The sequence below is a fragment of the Gorilla gorilla genome, chromosome 1, assembly GCF_029281585.2.
Source record: "Gorilla gorilla gorilla isolate KB3781 chromosome 1, NHGRI_mGorGor1-v2.1_pri, whole genome shotgun sequence".
NCBI lineage: Eukaryota > Metazoa > Chordata > Mammalia > Primates > Hominidae > Gorilla > Gorilla gorilla.
Window position 1 is genome coordinate 24376033 of NC_073224.2, and position 18067 is coordinate 24394099.

At 52.3% G+C, this 18067-nt stretch overlaps 1 protein-coding gene across 3 annotated transcripts in view; it reads right to left on the reverse strand.

Annotated features, from left to right (window-relative positions):
• GNG4 (G protein subunit gamma 4) overlaps positions 1-18067 on the reverse strand; it is a 107580-nt gene extending 89513 nt beyond the window's left edge. Inside the window, exon 1 of one of the 3 annotated variants that reach the window (XM_019032017.4) lies at positions 17868-18067. The gene's annotated coding sequence lies outside the window, so the exon portion shown is untranslated. Of the gene's footprint in view, positions 1-16944; positions 17325-17867 lie in introns of those variants that run through there. The other 2 variants (XM_055372584.2, XM_031004274.3) reach the window with 2 other exon arrangements.

Genomic DNA, 18067 nt, shown 5'->3' on the forward strand with positions numbered 1-18067 from the left:
AAAAGAGGAAGGAAGAACTAATCTTGAAGGCTGTCACCCACGGACACTGCTGATCATCTGTTCCATACATTCAAAGGATCTCTCTACGGTGGTTATTCAGACTTTGCAGACAGGCTAATGTCTGTTGCTCAAGTACGCCATGCATGGAAGAGAGTATATTGGCAGCAGTGAAAAAAAAAATAGGACTCATTTAAAAAGCCTGGAAATAATCTGGATACTTTCCAGGAAAAACGATGTAGAGTCTGACGCAGTTGTTGTTGTTTTAATGAGTGACAGCCTGCTGCTGGTCCCTGCGATATGGTTGTTCATGGAGACTTGTCCCTGAGCAGCAGAGCTGGTGGTATGAATGGCAGGCTGGGGATGGAGACAAGCAGGGATAAGTTCCACTTCTTCCCAGCAGCCAAAAAAGCCACAGATGACAAGATCTGCCCTCTGTGCCAGCACCCCTTCACCTGAAATGACAGAACTTCTCATGTACCATATGGCGGGACAGTGCTGGGAAGCCTCCGAGCAAGACAGTCTGCCAGGGAGGCTGGCTCTGGTTCTTTCTCTTTCCACTTTATTTTAAAATTTAAAAAATTTTTATTTTTGAGACGGGGTCTCATTCTGTTGCCCACGCTGGAGTGCAGTGGTGCAATAATAGCTCACTGCAGCCTTGAACTCCTGGGCTCAAGTGATCCTCTTGCCTCAGCCTCTCAAGCTGCTGGGACTACAGGTGCATGCCACTGTGCCCAGCTAATTTTTAAAATTTTTTGTAGAGACAGAAGTTCACTTTGTTGCCCAGGCTGGCCTCAAACCCTTGGCCTCTTGCAATCCTCCCACCTCAGCCTCCCAAAGTGCTGGGATTATAGGCATAAGCCACTGTGCTCAGCCTATTTCTCCTCTCAACCAGAAGTCACCTGGTGGTGGGTGAAGAAGCACCTGGATGGGAGAAGTCCAACCAGGATAAGGCCATAAAAAGCAAGAAAAATGTACACATGGCCCGGCTCATGGACAGTCCTTATAAGCAAATAGGGAAGGATAAAAAGACGAGTATCCAAATGTGAGAAGCAGAAAAATAAAGCTCTGGTCCTAGGAAAGGTTCATGGTGGGAGATGGGAGGATTCGAAATCAGAGAGAGCTGAGATTGGGGTCCTACAGGATGGCACAGTTAGTTCCACTGGTCACTAGCTAGTCCCCACTCCTCCAGGGAGGGTGAGGGATCAGCTAGTCTCAAAATTACCCTCCACCCCTGCACCAGGAAGACTCACTCTCTGTAAAGCTTCCCAGTCAATGCCCTTGTGTCACGGGTGGTTACTGTCTGGGGCCAGTGGCATGGGCAGTAAAAAGAATTTACCAAGACAGTCATAGGTACAGAAATGCAGATTTATTAGCAAAAGCATGGAAATATGTTGCAAGAAAGCAATAGGCCAGTTAGCAAGAGAGGAGCTGACTGGAGGAGACAAAGGCTTGCTGGGTATTTTATAGGATGGAGCTTGTTGTGTGTGCTGGAGAGGGCTAAGTGCAGTATTGATAATGTCAAGGTGGCTGTGAACTAACTTGCATTTTTCTATTAACTGAGGGTCTGGTGATATCTGGGTGCAGGAAGATCGTGAGTCATTTGCGCAGATGGGCTATGTGTCCTAGACTATGAAGAAACGCAGATTTATAGCTTATCTGTATTTTCTTTCTGCTTTCCCTTGCTCCCACCAGCCTGGCTCCTTGTTCCTAATTAGGACCCCACAGTAAGGCTGCCTTCCTTTGCTGGCTGGACGCAGTGGCTTACGCCTGTAATCCCAGCACTTTGGGAGGCCGAGGCGGGTGGATCACCTGAGGTTGGGAGTTTGAGATCAGCCTGACCAACATGGAGAAACCCTGTTTCCACTAAAAAATACAAAATTAGCCAGGCGTGGTGGTGCATGCCTCCTACTCGGGAGGCTGTGGCAGAAGAATAGCTCGAACCCAGGAGGCGGAGGTTGCAGTGAGCCAAGATGGTGCCATTGCACTCCAGCCTGCGTGACAAGAGCAAAACTCTGTCTCAAAAAACAAAAAACAAAACAAAAAAAAGAAATACTTCCTTTGCTCAAGTCAGCAGCTGATAGAGGAAGGCAATACAAAGCTGGGTATAGACAGTGAATAAATTTAGAAAATGTACCAGAGCATGGCATTGTTAATGAACCATGGAGCACCAGAAATGGAAGGATTTTGCAAACCATGGTTCCAATGGTTTTAAAGTGCAAAGTTTAAACATTTATAAATTAGGTCGCTTCTAAAGTCAATCAGACAAATGCAGTCTCTTACAGCCTCATATAGTTTGGATATTTGGATATCCAAATCTCATATTAAAATGTGATTCCTTTGGGAGGCTGAGGCGGGTGGATCACCTGAGGTCAGGAGTTCGAGACCAGCCTGACCAACATGGAGAAACCCTGTCTCTACTAAAAATACAAAATTATTCAGGTGTGGTGGTATGCGCCTGTAATCCCAACTACTTGGGAGGCTGAGGCAGGAGAATCGCTTAAGCCCAGGAAGTGGAGGTTGCAGTGAGCCGAGATCGCACCACTGGACTCCAGCCTGGGCAACAAGAGCAAAACTCCGTCTCGGCGGGGAAAAATGTGATTCCTGATGTATGGAGGTGAGGCCTAGTGGGAGGCGTTTGAGTAATGGGGGTGGAGCCCCCATGAATGGCTTGGTGCCCTCCCATAGTAACAAATGAGTTTTCCCTTTATTAGTTCACAGGAGAGCTGGCTGTTTAAAATCAGCCCGGCAGCTCTTCCCATCTCTCTTGCTCCCTCTCGCCGTGTGACATGACTGCTCCCCCTTCACCTTCTGCCATGAGTAAAACCTTCCTGAGGCCTCCCCAGAAGCAGAAGCTGGTGCCATGCTTGTACAACCTGCAGAACTGTCGGCTAAATAAACCTCTTTTATCAATCACTGAGCCTCAAGTATTTCTTTACAGCAACACAAAACCGACTAATACATGGCTGTATTTTCAGTATCTGTCGCCACAGAAGATACAACACGACAAAGCTGTGATTAATTCAGTAACATACTTAAATTCATCTTTATAAATCCCAAAGGTATCTATGCATACTTGCAAATTAATCAGCAGGATACAAACACATGGCAGTCGCAATTGCTCTACACAGGTTTCCTGGGTTGTGCACCTGTATTCAGAGACCCCTTGCAGTGGCTCTGAAGCCCCAGCTTCCACCTTGAGGAAGCTGAAGGGCAGAAGACAGAAGGTAACTTAACCTCCTTAACCAACCAGTTAGTGTTTGAGAACCTGGTATTGCTGCACGGCCAGGGGACACCCAGGTAATGGCCAGGAACCTTCCTCTTGCTAGACAGGTAAGCCCAGACTAGTGTAGGAAGGAACTGGCTCTCTCTCTGTAGAGGGAGAATATCCTGAGAGACAGGGCTGGGCTGTTTTCACCGTGCTTCCTCATACCTGCCCCTCCTCTGACCAGCCAGAGTGAGCCGCACTGCCTCAAGGAGAATGAGGACGATTACATAGAAGTGCAAAGAGGAATTTTGCTTTTTACTTCCAAAGCGGGTTCAGAAAGCCTTCCTCAGGAACAAGTTTTAGACGCTAAAGCCTTTGATTTATTTGAGGAAGGCTCTTTGGGGGTCTCAGAAAAGGGGAACCCCAAAGGCACCAGGTCCTGCGGTGAGGCCTGGGGCAAGGTCTAGGGGAGCCCCGTGTAGAGGAGAGCAGCTGGCACTGAGCAGCAGGCCTGCATTCCCTCATCTTTGCCACATGGGGAGCAGTGCCTGCAGCAAGCCATGGCCACGCAGGGGCACGGCGCCCACGCGGAGACCTCCCATCAGAGACCTGCGTATCTCCATGGGTCCTCCAGCAGGGCAATTGCCTGTGCCCTGAGATGTTGGTGAGCCTCAATCACATTCCTCCATACAACAATCTCATGTTAAGACCAGAGATCCGATGAACCCCCAAAGCAGGGTGGGATCCCCGATACTGACAGGCGATGGCATGCGGATGCCCCAGCGTTGTACTTCTGTACCTGGGAGGGACACATCGGAACTGGATTCTGGGACCCTATTTCCTTGTAAGTGCATTCTAGGTCTTTCCCTGCTACCCCAGCTGCTACCTCTTACCCCTAGGGCAAGAGGATACCCTAGCAACAGTGTGGAGTTCGAGTGGAAGCCCTGGGTGCCATCCTTGCTCCGCTAGGCACCTTGTCCTGATGGTGATTCTCCTTTGAACCACAGTCTCCTCCTTCAAGAATGGGGATAAAGATCCCTGCCTCCCCACTGCACTCCAGCCTGGGCGACAGAGCCAGACTCCGTCTCAAAAAAAAAAAAAAAAAAAAAAAATCCCTGCCTCCTGGCATTTCTGTAAAGATCAAGTGGACAGGGTACATGAATGCTTTTAGCAAACTGAAAAATGCTAATCAAATGCTAGTGATTGCTCCTTTGAAAATCCAAGCACAGCCTGCAAAATACTTGGAATATAAATTGAGCAGACATATCGGGAGTAGTTTCAGGTTATGCTTACGTGTCCTTTATTTGAAAAAACAATGCTTAAAACACCACCTAAAAATTCCTCTGACCACCTATTTCAGCCAAACGCTGGAAGATGGGGGATGCTTTATATTAAAGAATTAGAATGAGGCTGGGCACGGTGGCTCACACCTGTAATCCCAGCACTTTCGGAGGCCAAGGTGGGGGGATCACTTGAGGCCAGGAGTTCAAGACCAGCCTGGGCAACATGGGGAAACCCCTTCTCTACGAAAAATACAAAAATTAGCTGGGCGTGGTGGCACGTGCCTGCAATACCAGCTACTAGGGGAGGCTAAAGCATGAGAATCGCTTGAACCTGGGAAGTGGAGGTTGCAGTGAGCCGAGATTGCGCCACTGCACTCCAGCCTGGGAGACAGAGCAAGACCTTGTCTCAAAAAAAAAAAAAAATTAGAATGAGGAAAACAATGATGAGGTGGAAACAGATGTTTGAACACAGGAGAATTTTCGATGCATAAGGATGCTGCGGGCACTTAACCAGATGTCTGCCCTTCACTACCTGGCCAGGGTGGCACTTTTAAACCATCTGATAATGGAGAGAGGCGGCACAGTCTGTATGGGCACACAGCTCACTCTGTGGCTGAAGCCACATGTGGGTGCACTGGGCCCAAGGAGCTGACCTCTGCTCTTGTGGCACTCCCAGTCTGGCACAGACTTGAGGAGACCACCGAAAAGGAGCCCAGGCCAATGGCCTGCAAAGCCACTTCCCTCTACTTGACCAAGAAGAGCTTCCCGGACCCTGGCTCCTGCCTGCGCATCTGGCCAGCTTCATCTTCCAATGCTCCTGGTCTCCGATAAGCCCCAGCTGCTGGACTGCTGTTTTTAAATCCCTTCCAGGCAGGAGGAACAGAAGAGAGGTGAGTGGGCAGTTGCAGGCCCTGGAGCCTGAATCTGCTCCTTTCTAGCTCCGGAAATTTGGGCAATTCCCTTCACCTCCTGCTTTCTTCCCTTCAAAATAGAGGAATGGTTGTATTGGTTTCTATTGTGGCTACAACACATTACCATATATTTATGGCTTAAAACAATGCAGTTTTATTATTTTACAGTTCTGGAGTTCAAAAGTCTGAAATGGGTCTCAATGGACTAAAATCAAGGTGCTGGGAGGGCTGTGGGTGGAAGCTCTGGGGAGAGTTCGTATTTCTGCCTTTTCCAGTGTCTACAGCCATCTGCAATCCTTAGCTTGTGGCTCCTCCTGCATTTTTTTTTTTTAACATTTTACTTTAAGTTCTGGGATACATGTGCAGAACGTGCAGGTGTGTTACATAGGTATACATGTGCCATGGTGGTTTGCTGCACCTATCAACCCATCATCTAGGTTTTAAGCCTTGCCTGCATTAGGTATTTGTCCTAATGCTCTCCCTGCCCTTGCCCCTCACCCCCCAACAGGGCTCGGTGTGTGATGTTCCCCTCCCTGTGTCCATGTGTTCTCATTGTTCAACTCCCATTTATGAGTGAGAACATGCGATGTTTGGTTTTCTGTTCCTGTGTTAGTTTGTTGAGAATGATGGTTTCCAGCTTCATCCATGTCCCTGCAAAGGACATGAACTCATTCTTTTTTATGGCTGCATAGTAATCCATGGTGTATATGTGCCACATTTTCTTTATCCAGTCTATCATTGATGGGCATTTGGGTTGGTTCCAAGTCTTTGCTATTGTAAATAGTGCTGCAATAAACATACATGTGCATGTGTCTTTATAGTAGAATTATTTATAATCCTTTGGGTATATACCCAGTAACGCACCCTCCTGCATTTTTAAAGCCAGCCCAGCAGCATCCCCCACCTTCTCTCTCAGATGCTCCTATCTTCCTCTTATGAGAACCTTTGTGATGACATTGGGTCTGCCAGATATTCCAGGATCACCTCCCCATCTCAGGATCTTTCCGTTAATCACATCTGCAAAATCTTTTTTGCTGTGTAAGATTCACAGATTCACAAGTTCCAAGGATTAGAGGGTGGCCATCTTTGGGGACCATGATTCTACCTACCACAGTAGTCATCAGGAATAAGTAGTTCATACAACATAAGCCACTAAGAGCCTGGGCTGCACGAAGCACTTAATTAATGTGAGCCATAATCATTCTCCCTTGCTGAAACAGAGCCCCCAGCCTGGAAGGCTTTCGCCTTGCACTGGCTGTGCCCCAATAGTTCCATCTGGCCAAATCATGAGACCTCCTTCCAGATGCCTTCCCTGTCCTTCTGGGCCGGGCTTGGTGTCCTTCTGTGTTGAGGTGGGAGCTTTTCTTAATTCCGTGTTGTATGCTTTTTTTTTTGAGACAGAGTCTTACTCTGTCGCCCAGGCTGGAGTGCAGTGGCACTATCTTAGCTCACTGCAACCTCTGCCTCCTGGGTTCAAGCGATTCTCTTGCCTCACAACCAGCTAATTTTTGTATTTTCAGTAGAGACGGGGTTTCACCCATGTTGGCCAGGCTGGTCTTGAACTCCCAATCTCAGGTGATCTGCCCGCCTTGGGCTCCCAAAGTGCTGGGATATCAGGCGTGAGCCACCGTGCCCTGCCCTGTGTTGTGTTATAATCGTCTGTCTCCCTCACTGGATTGTAAATGCCTCAGGAGCAGGGATGGCCTCTGACTTATTTTGCATTCCTACCCCTAGGATATGGCACACAGCAGCTGTCAAATGTCTCCTGGACGGCTCATGGGTGAAGGTAGGTCTGTGTCCTTTGGGGTGTCCAGAACCTCAGAGCTGCCGTTGCTGCTGTGGGAGGGGAGCAGTGAGGGGGTCTCTAGGTGGGGGTCTTGTGCTCTGACAGAGGCAGCTCTTCAGGGTGGTAGCTGGTTTCCCCACAGAGAAGGCTGTCTCTCACCCCAGGCAGAAGAGGACAGATCCATGCATTCAGCCTGGGGAGGAGACCTAGTGTTGCAGGCACATCATGCTTACGGTGGTCAAACCCTCACAGCCCCACGAGGAGCGGGAGAGGCTGGCATAGGACACAAGAGCCTGGGGATGCTTAGGCAGGTTGGGGGGAATCAGATATCAGGAATAAGGAACCACAGAAATCATTTGGTTCAATGCATCTCAAATCTGGTGGCTGCAAAACTCAAAAGACTAATTCCCGGACCCTAGCCCAGACCCACTATGTCAGAATGTCCAGGGGATGAGGCCCAAGAAGGGATATTTTAAAAACTGCCCAAAATGTATGCAGCCAGGTTTGAGAACCACTGCTGCATCTACCTTAGGCTTTATACACAGACTGTGCTACAAGTAAATGGTTCTCAAAACAGGTGTGTAAAACAGAAGGAAGGATACACACATCATTCAACAGACTACAGTGAACCTGCCAGACCACACATCAAGGCGAATACATAAGACAGTCCTTGCGAAGCTGAGTCTTCGAGCCCCCCTGAATCCCAGCAGGGTGGAGTTGAGGGCGGCCTCTCTACTTCATTTAGCCCACCAGAACTTCGGACCTGAGGGTCTCTGATCCAGCCTCTCGGGGCCACCACCCCTTGCAGGGCTCCAGGAAGAGTCAAATTGCCCGGTGGGCCAGAGCTCTCCCTCCCTTTTGTTGCCGCTTGGCGCCTGGCAGGTCAGAGGTCACTGGGCCCAGCAGCCCCAGTCCCTGGATGGGTGGAGCACCCACAAAACAGCCAGGCTGTGAAGAGGCCCACTTTGGAGTGAGAAGGGGCTACTTCTTGCGTGTCATTTTGCAAAAAGAATCTCTGTCTCTTCCTCTACCTTGAGTTACACTACCAAATACTCCTTTTGGTTAATGTAGCTTTCTTATATGCTAGGGGTGAGAGGAGGGGAAAGCCACCTTATTCTGTCAGGTAGGCACTTGGGCATAAATTAATCTGTAGGCCAAGTGCAGTGGCTGATGCCTGTAATTATGCACTTTGGGAGGCCGAAGTGGGAGGACCACTTGAGGCCAGGAGTTCCAGACCAGCCTGGGCAACATAGTGAGAACCCATCTCTATGAAAAGTTTTAAAAGAATTTAGCTGGGCATGGTGGTGGGCAACTGTAGCCCCAGCTACTTAGGAGACTGAAGTGGAAGGCTCGCTTGAACTGGGGAGCTCAAGACTGCAATGACATACCATCACATCACTGCACTCCAGCCTGGGCAACAGAGCGAGACCCTGCCTCTGAAACTAAATAAATAAATAATCGGCTGGGCACAGTGGCTCACGCCCGTAATCCCAGCACTTTGGGAGGCCGAGGCAGGCGGATCACCTGAGGTCACGAGTTCTAGACCAGCCTGGCCAACATGGTGAAACCCTATCTCTACTAAAAATACAAAAAATTAGCTGGCGTGGTGGCGGGCACCTGTAATCCCAGCCGCTAGGGAGGCTGAGGCAGGAGAATGGCTTGAACCTGGGAGGCGCAGGTTGCAGTGAGCTGAGATCATGCCACTGCACTCCAACTTGGGTGACAGAGCAAGACTCCACCTAAAAATATAAATAAATAAATAATCTGTGAATCCATCAACACTTTCACCTGTTGGCTCCACGTGCATCAGATGAGCTCATTTGGGAGGTCACCTTAACCTCGGATCAACATAGCAGGTCCTCCCACAAGCAGCCTATTTAAAATGTGAGCCACCCCCTTCCCCGGAATTCCCTACCTCCCAGCCTTGTTTTATTTTTCTCTCATGCACTTACTATATCTTAAATGCTTATTTATTAATGTACTTGTTTAAACTACTTTTGATTTTCTGACTTCTTATCATTGGTCTGATTCCTCCACCGTAACAGAACTTCCATGAGGGCGGGGATTTTTCGCTTCCCCCGCAACTGCCTGCGTTTTCGTAGCCCTAGAGCTTCGAAAGTACAGTGCGGAAAAGCAACATAACACACTAAGAACTGTGCGGAAAAGGAGAGAAAACCAGACCGCAGGGGCATTTCACAGCTAACCACAGTGGTCCGAGGAGAACGCAGGGTGGAAGAACCCGAGCGAGGCCCGGCAGGGGCGGGGTGAGCCTTGGCCCCGCTCCCGTGCAGGTGTTGCGGGTAAGCTGCCACGGTTACTGTGAAGCAGGGCCAAGGCCAGCCCTCCGCCTCGAGGCCACTGGTGCTTGGGGGTGGGAAAAGAGTGACCGGGGGCAACTGAGCAAAACATAGAACAGAAACTCCCTCTCGAATAGAGACCCACGCACGGAAGGATGATAAACTGTGATTCCCCGACGTGGGCCTGCAGCAAGAGACGAGTGCTAACAGCGTCCGAGCCAATCCGTAAGCATCAGAGGGACAAAGAAATCATAAACAAGAGGCAGAATGCAACTGCTTCAACGCAGAAAGAATGAGTCATCCAGGAAGGCAAGGTGGTGGCGGGTTGGCTGTGGTTTTGCAGAGGCGGGCAGGAGGGGCAGGGGGCCAGGGAGAAGGCAGGGTTGGGGAGGGGTCTCTTTTAAGGGAATCCTATGCATGAAAGTCTGTGTAAGAGAGGGTGTGCCTCTTACAGAAGGATATTTGTTTTGTCCTAAACTTGCTGTGTGTCTTTGAGGCGCGGGCCTCCCTGCTTTGTCATCACACCTTGGATCACTCCAGGCAATCTCACCCCTGTGGCTTCACCTGGGTCCAGCCAGACCTCTGCTCAGCTCTGCACGTACATGCCCCCTGGATGTCACCTCCTGACTTGGCAAGTCATACATCCTCTCTCTACTTGCCCAGCTTCATTCACAAAACCAGGTCACATTACCCCTCGCCCATCCATGCTCAGTCTGGAAACCCTGGGATCCCAGACACCAGCCTCTCCCTGGCCCTCTGTTTCCAATCAGACGGCCGCCCCGACTGACGCCGGGGCCGGGGCACCCTTGGGTGTTATCCAGTCTCCCTGTCCTCCCTCTCCTGCCCCATGCCTCCAACCTTCCCCACATGGCAGTCACAGCCAGAGGGCCAAGGCGGGGCCTGCTGCTTCCTGCTTCTGCCTGACAATGGCCCTGGATTCCCCATTCTTCATGGTCAGTCTCACCTTCACACCCTGGCTCTGATCAACCTTTCTGCTCCCTCCACTCCTCTTTCATGTCCCTGGGCCCCTGCTGGCCGCCCTGCCTGGAAAGCCCTTTCTCATTTGTCTGGCTTGAAAAACCTGCCTCAGCTCACCAGGGCCAGCTCAAGACACCCTCTGTTGTCACACGCTTTCTGCACTGCTATCAGAAAGAACTAACACTCTCCCTGTCTGTGCACTAACCCAGGGTGGGTGGGCTGTTTTCACACATGCACCCCCTCTAGGTTCTGACTCCTCTGGAGTACATGACCATATCTTATTTGTTTCCCTGTCACCAGTGCCTAAACTATCTGATGCATATATTTATTGCAGGTGCTTATCACACATGCAGTCAATGAACACCTCACAAATGCAAGGTTCACATACAGTCTTTGATGAACACACCGATTGCTGGATGGTTCACATGCAGTCTTCGATGAACACATCGATCGCATCCAGCAATATATCTGTATTGGAAAAGTCCTTCCATAGCACCCAGTAATGAAAAGGAATGTGGCGGGGAGCAGTAATGGACAGTAAAACTAAAAACACCAGGAAGATCACAGTGAGATCAGCAGAGCCCTAGAATGGCAAATCCATGACAAAGAAAATTTCTGATGAATAAAAACGTGCCTGGGTCCAGGCCAGCAACTGGCTTCTTTCAGACACTATTGACTGCAACAAACTCTAGCACAAGGAGAGGGTCTAACGAGAAACTTGTTCAGAGGATGCTGACCCATCCATCAGTGAGCACAGCAAACCCAAAAAGGCGGGGACACGGCAGAGCAGGGGCTGCGGGCACACTTGCTGCAGTGTTCACGGAGCACACACAGAAAGATCTGCCCGAGAGAGTCCCCAGAAGGCACAATTCTACAAGGTCAACCAAGTGGAGGGGAATGGCAGTGAAACGCCAAACTCCTACTGAAAGGTTGATGGGTACAGCCTTCCAGAGACAGGGGTGGGTGGTGGGAACACAGGCACCCAGAGGTCCAGATCAGCAAAAGAGGCCAGTGACTCTGTCTCCATCAGATAAAATTCAGCCACAGCGGGAGGGAGCGTGTGAGACCCAAGAAGGCCTTGCCCTGGACCTACACCTCACCCTGTTCCAGAGAGAATTCAGTGGCCAGCAACACTGCCAGTTCCCCTTTATTTCCCTTGAGGTCAACATTTTGGAATTTTCTACTCACACCCACCGAGCGACCCTCCTCGGCCACCTCCACACCCACACTCCAGGCCCACCACTGCCCTTGGGCATGAGCAAGCCTGACGCTGTCTCTCATCCTGGTAACACCTTCTTCCCCGCACACACCGTCAAACACATGCACGGTGTAGACTGAAGTCATCAGGTCTCCTTAACCAGGCTGCAGTCTCCTAGTACCCTGCCATGCGGCCCCACAGCTGCCGGGGGGATAAACAAGCACCTTCAGACTAGAGCAGCTTCTGAGTGATACGCAAAGTTAACTGGGGCACAGAGAAAACAGAATTTTCCCAAGATTGCCGAAGGAAAACTAAAACCGAATAAGGACTGACTCATGCTCGTTTAGTCGGCCACAGGCTAGGGGCAGCGGAAAGGCCCTGCTGGAAATTTCCATCCAGGGTCTGTGCAGGGCGGGTACCCCAGAGCCGCAGGGCAGGGCAGATGGCTCCTCAGTTCGGGCTGGAGAGACATCCAGGAGGAGGATGCCAGTTGTTGGGTGTAGCTGGACCTTCCTATAGACAGGGAGCCATGGGAAGACAGAGGCCACTGATGAGGAAGGGGAGATGCAGCAGCAGACACTCCGTCCACATGGGCCCTGGGCCGCCAGAGACCCCAGGGCCCACGTGGACGTGTGGGTGTTGAAGGGTAACACGTAGCCCTTTCCAAGGTGTGTTGATGACTTGGCTCAGCCTGCAAAGCCAGGCTGCCTGTACTGCTGCCTGACCTCTGGCCTCTGGCCTCCAAGAGCCTGACCCTCTGGGAAGACACAGTCCCAGCATGGGGCATGACCACCCCATCTGCTCTTCCTGTTCATCAGTGTCTGGACCTGAGCCACAGAGTCCTGCTGGGCCATTGTGGAGAAGAACCTGCTCTCAGCCCTCAGCAGCCTCCCTGCCCTGCCCTGCCTCCCACCCCAATCTCAACAGCCTCTTGCTCTTTTCTTCCCGCCATCTAAGCTCATTTCTCCTCTTTGGGCCTTCATACATGGGCACTGCTTTGCTAGAAATCACTCAATTTTACCTCTCTGTGTGGTGGGACACCAGAAGAAACAAGGTTGAGTTTGGGTGCTGGAATTTGGAGGAACATGTAAACACTTTTTCTGCTGTAGTTGTAGAGGTGCTTGAATAAGAATGTTCAGGCTGGGCACGGTGGCTCACGCCTGTAATCCCAGCACTCTGGGAGGCCGAGGCGGGTGGATCACCTGAGGTCAGGAGTTCGAGACCAGCCTGACCAACATGGAGAAACCCCGTCTCTACTAAAAATACAAAATTAGCCGGGCGCGGTGGCACATGCCTGTAATCCCAGCTACTTGGGAGGCCAAGGAAGGAGAATCGCTTGAGCCCAGGAGGCGGAGGTTGCAGTGAGCCAAGATCGTGCCATTGCTCTCCAGCCTGGGAGACAAGAGGGAAACTCAGTCTCAAAAAAAAAAAAAAAAAAAAAAAAGAATGTTCAAAAGAGTTAAAAATGTTTTCCTTCTTCCTATTTTATCGCCCTGCCTCTCTTTCTTTGTTGGAGCCCATATGGAGGGGACAGAAGACAAGGCCTTACAGCTGTCCATTAGGCAGGGGCACCAGGAGGAGGCCCAGGCACTGATGAGAAAGGCATAAAGGCACAGTTAATACCAGCTCATATGATCGTGGCTGTTGTCCCGCCTCATGCACAGGGGGTGTTGGGGAAGAAACAATCTCTCTGGCCCAGAGGGATACTTAGAGTGCTTCTTCTATCTCTAGGGCCTTCCGTGGCCTCAGAGCACATGTGTCACGCCACAGAAAGCCAACCCAGCAACTCAGAGAGAAATGGTTTTAGAAATCTAAGAAGCAAGAGAAACAAATCCTCCTGGGAAAGGAGCTCATGTGCAGTGCCTGAGTGTGGGTCTCTCTACAGTTCTCCACTTTTTTCTCTTCCACACGTCTCTGTCACTTTCACTTGTCATTTGTGTATACTTTTCCTACATCAGTTAAAAAAGGTTCCCACCACCCACCAAACCCGCTGCCAGAACACTCCTGGACAGAGAGGACACAAGCAGTCACTGCTGTTTTTTGCAAATTAGAAACTTGGCAGGTATCCTGTGAGTATCAAAGGAGATCATCCACATGACAGGTCTAGCCCAAGCATTGCCCTTCTTTCCCCTTGTTGCCCACTAACTTGGGCTCCTTGCCCTATCCGATCCTCGGAGACTGGGCCTTTGGTGGCCCACAAACCTCACGGCCATGGAGACGAACAGTTCCTCCATAGCTCCCTATACTTCCTCACTCCTGGGCACCCAGGGCTCCTTCCCCAATGAGCATGGCGTCTTGCACACAGCCGGCTTTCCCTTATCTGCATGGCACCTGTCACTCTGTCTACCAATTTCCAGCAGGGAACCTGATTGCCCACCAGCCACCATTCAGTCTAACAAAAACTCCTTGGCAATTAGAGGAATTTGGAACACTCCAGCAAGCTCACTGAACTGATCTCTTTTTAAGCACCCATTGTTTTCTCTGCAGTAATTTTTTTCTTTCAGCAGCTTTTCTCGCCCCGATTTCTTAACATTTCCTAAAATGAAAATTTCATTTGTGTTTTTACTTTTGATCATTTATTAACAGTCTTTGGCTTATTCTTTAGAGGTTTTTAACCAGCTTCTTTCAGTCTTTCGGTAGTATTACCCTGCAATCTCCTTTTCTTTCCTGATACCATTTAGCTTTTCTGACTTTCAATTAAAATATCCTTGCTATCCACTGTTGATAGACTATTTATGTAGTACTTATACCTCTAGTAAAGGAGTTAAATTTTGGTTTCTGGTTTTAAAAAAGAAACAATCTCTCTACCTGAATAATACAAGTCTCTATGCCTAAGTATATCTAGAATGAATAAAAATACCAAATTTTAAAAAAGGAAAACCAGCAAGATTAGATAGCAGTATATCCTTAAAAGGTGTTTCAAGAACAAAAATCAGGTAATATTTTAAAGTTACTGCTTCAAAATTCCATGAAGAAAGGGGCAATCTTCTGACATATATTATTAGGCATTCTCCCCTCTCCAAGCAGAAACTGAGACAAACTAGGAAAAATGTGATAGTGAAATAGTGAGATGCAGCTATAAATAAAAGAAGAAATTGTTGGGTACAGACCTTAGTCTTTGCTTTCTGCATAAGCAGTAGTTTTGTGGTAGGCGTGGGTTTGGGCGTGTAGGTCTGGGGGGAAGGAGCATTGTACACGTTTTACAGTGTTCCTGCCCTCCTGAGACAGCTGTGGCTCTTGCTTCCCCAGGGGTCAGGGTCCATGTTCCCACCTCATGTTGTTTATTTATTTTGAGGCCAGAGTGCAGTGGCACCATCTCAGCTCACTGCAACCTCTGCCTCCCAGGTTGAAGTGATTCTCGTGCCTCAGCCTCCCAAGTAGCTGGGATTACAGGCGTGCACCACCACGCCCGCCTAATCTTTTGCATTTTTAGTAGATACGGGGTTTCACCATGTTGGCCGGGCCGGTATCGGACTCCTGACCTCAAGTGATCTGCCTGCCTCGGCCTCTGAAAGTGCTGGGATTACAGGCGATGTTCCCAGCTGATGTTCTACCATTTCAAAGAATGCACTGAATATTGGGGGACTTCAGGGACTGTCACTTTTGCTTTAAAAACTGTAAAGTGAATCTAGGAAAAGCTTTTTTTTTTTTTTTCTGGTTTCTCCACCATCAGTTTGCATGAGAAATGCCAATCATAGGACTGCTGGGAATGACCCCTTAGCTGTGCTGTTTCTGAGCCAGCCCTACATCCTCCACTGGCTTCCTTGGGCGAATTTTAAGGCCTAGGAGGACTGGAGTTGTGCATGGAGGTGGGGGCCAACAGGAAGTCCATTGTCCTAAATAGTCATTTCAGCCTAACTAACCCCATGGTGAGGCTGCTCATTAACAGGCAAGGCATCACTGTAAACCTTGCATTTGCATTAACACCTACTATTTATTAAGTGCCACAGCCATCTCTTATCATGACCGGTCACTGAGCAAACCCTACATTTCAAAAACAATCCAGTTTATAGGTACTCTGTCTGCTTCTCCGGGCTGAAAAAGGCTTTCCATTTATCAACTTAGTTGTCCCCCCAGTCGCCTCTTGCAGGGAACAGGGCCAGATCAGATGGCGGCTGGTTCCCCTCCCCCGCCTCATACAAAAATCAGGAAAAGGAGTTGCGGGAGGAATCGAGAAGCCGGCCGGCCGCAGAGCCCAGGTCCCCCATGGCTACTGTGAGGCATTCGCCGCTGCAAATTTCCTGTCCACTGTGGGAAGCGGCACACCTCACTCATGAGCAGACGACAGGACTGGCACGTTTTAATGGAGAACACGGGCGCAGCCTAGGCGGCCTTTTGCTCCGGCTGAGAGGCACGGGCCCGGTGCCAGCATTTGACAGTTCTGGGAGGCGACGGGTAGAGGAGAGAAGCGGCAGCCGCGGGGCCGGGGAGACGGTGGGAGGCCCGGCGTCCATCATCCACTTTATTACTTGATCAAACTTTAACATTTTCGGGTTTCCTAACACCTTAGCCCCAAATACTCGAAATGAAGCAAATCTTAAATTAAGGAGTCTTTCCCCACCACGCTCTGTCCTCCTCCCCACTTCACCCTCCCGCCGTTTCGCGTTATTTCCAAGGCAATTTAAAAAATCAAGACAAACAAAGCTCCCCGGTTGCTGCCGGGCGCGCGCGGCGAACGAAGCACATTTCAGTTCAGCACCAGCCTCGGGGACAGACGCCATCAAGGAGGTGAGGAAAACCACCCTCAGCTGCGGTGGCTCCAGCGTCACCCCGAGTGCTCCCGAGGCGGCGTCCGGGCTGCTGGGGAGCCAGGAGGGCTTCCTCAGGCACTCGCCAGAAACATTTCCCCAAAGAAAACGCCCAACCAGCCACGCCATCTCCTGCCACTGAGGTCCTTTTCCACGGGGGACGTCCCCGCTGGGAGAAGAGCAAACGCTCTGTGACCTACAAATGGAAGAGGGGACCCCCGAGCCCCCGCCTGCCTCATGCCGGAGGGACCGGGCGCCCCCAGCCCCGGAAGCCCCTGGACGCGCTCCGAGGGGGCTGTCCACACCCGCGCGCGGGCTTCCCCGGGGCCCGGCGGGAGGTCCCGGGAGAGGAGGCCGAGGGAACCACAGGTCTTTGTGTCGCGTGCAGCAGCAGCTGGCGGCGTGAGGACCACACCGGCGCCAGAGCCGTCTCCCTAGGTCCGGAGACTTTCACCCCGAGTTTCCCTTCCGCGTCTGGCTGCACCGGGGCTGGGCTCTCCCCGCGGACACCCGGGGCTCCGGCCGGGCGCCCACTTACCCGGAGCGGGATCACGCGCGGGCTTCGTCTGCAGCGCGGTGCTCGCGGGGGGCGGCCAGACCGAGCGGCATCGCTCCGCATCGGGGCGCGGGCCGGGCTCGGATGCAAACGCGCGCCTCGTGCCCCTCCCGCCGCCCGCGGGGTCTCCGCGTCCCGTCACCGGCCCCGCCCCGCGCCGCGCCTCCCGCCCTGCAGGGCCCGACCACAAGGGCGTGGGTGCGCAGGCGGACCCTCCCCCGGCCCTGGACGCTGGGGGCTTCTGCTCGGCCCCCTGTGCCGTGGGGGCCCAGGCTGGGGAAGGGGGAGCCGGCGACTCTGCGACCCTCGCCCCCGTTCCACGCTGGCCGCGCCCACTCCGCCGCGGGGTCTCGCCCGGGAAATCCCGCCCGCTGCCACCGACGTCACTGCTGCGTCACCGGGGCTCCCGCGCTCCCCGCCCCCGCCCCCGCCCCAGCCCGGGCCCGCGCCCCCCGCCCGCTACTGGGGCCCACGCCCCCTGTCCCAGCAAAGGGCCGCGCCCCCGCCCCGCCCCCCCGGAGCCCGCGTGGCCGGGGGACCACTGGAGGGGTCTGTGGGGCGGGGCCGGGGGGTAAATCACTGGGGGGGGTCTGGGGGACCGGGCCGTGGGGGAATCACTGGAGGGGTCTGGGGGGCGCGGCCGGGGGGAGATCACTGGAGGGATCTGCGGGGCGGGGCCGGGGGGGAAATCACTGGAGGGGTCTGGGGCGGGGCCGGGGTTGCTGGAGGGGTCTGGGGACGGCGCCGCGGTCAGCGCCGGCTCCCCGAAGCCTCAGGTACCGCCCTCGCTCGGGGTGAGCTCCAGCGCCTGGGCCGTTGGGGCGCGGGCCGCTTCCCACCCTGCACCAAGGGACGCCTCGGAAGCCTCCGGCCAAGGCGGGGAACGGCGGAGAAACGCGGAATACCTGTGCGAATTCGCGCGGCCGAGTTGCCACTAACCCGGCGACGGCTGACCCGACGTTGCTGAGTGACGGGCACCAGGGGCCGGCGAGGCCCCCACTCCGGGGGGAGCGAGGCCGGGAGGGCGGAGGGCGCGTGCTGGAGGCGGGGGTGCCCTTCGCGCCCCGGTTCTAGGAGCGACTGCTCTCCAGGCCTCGTCCCTGTG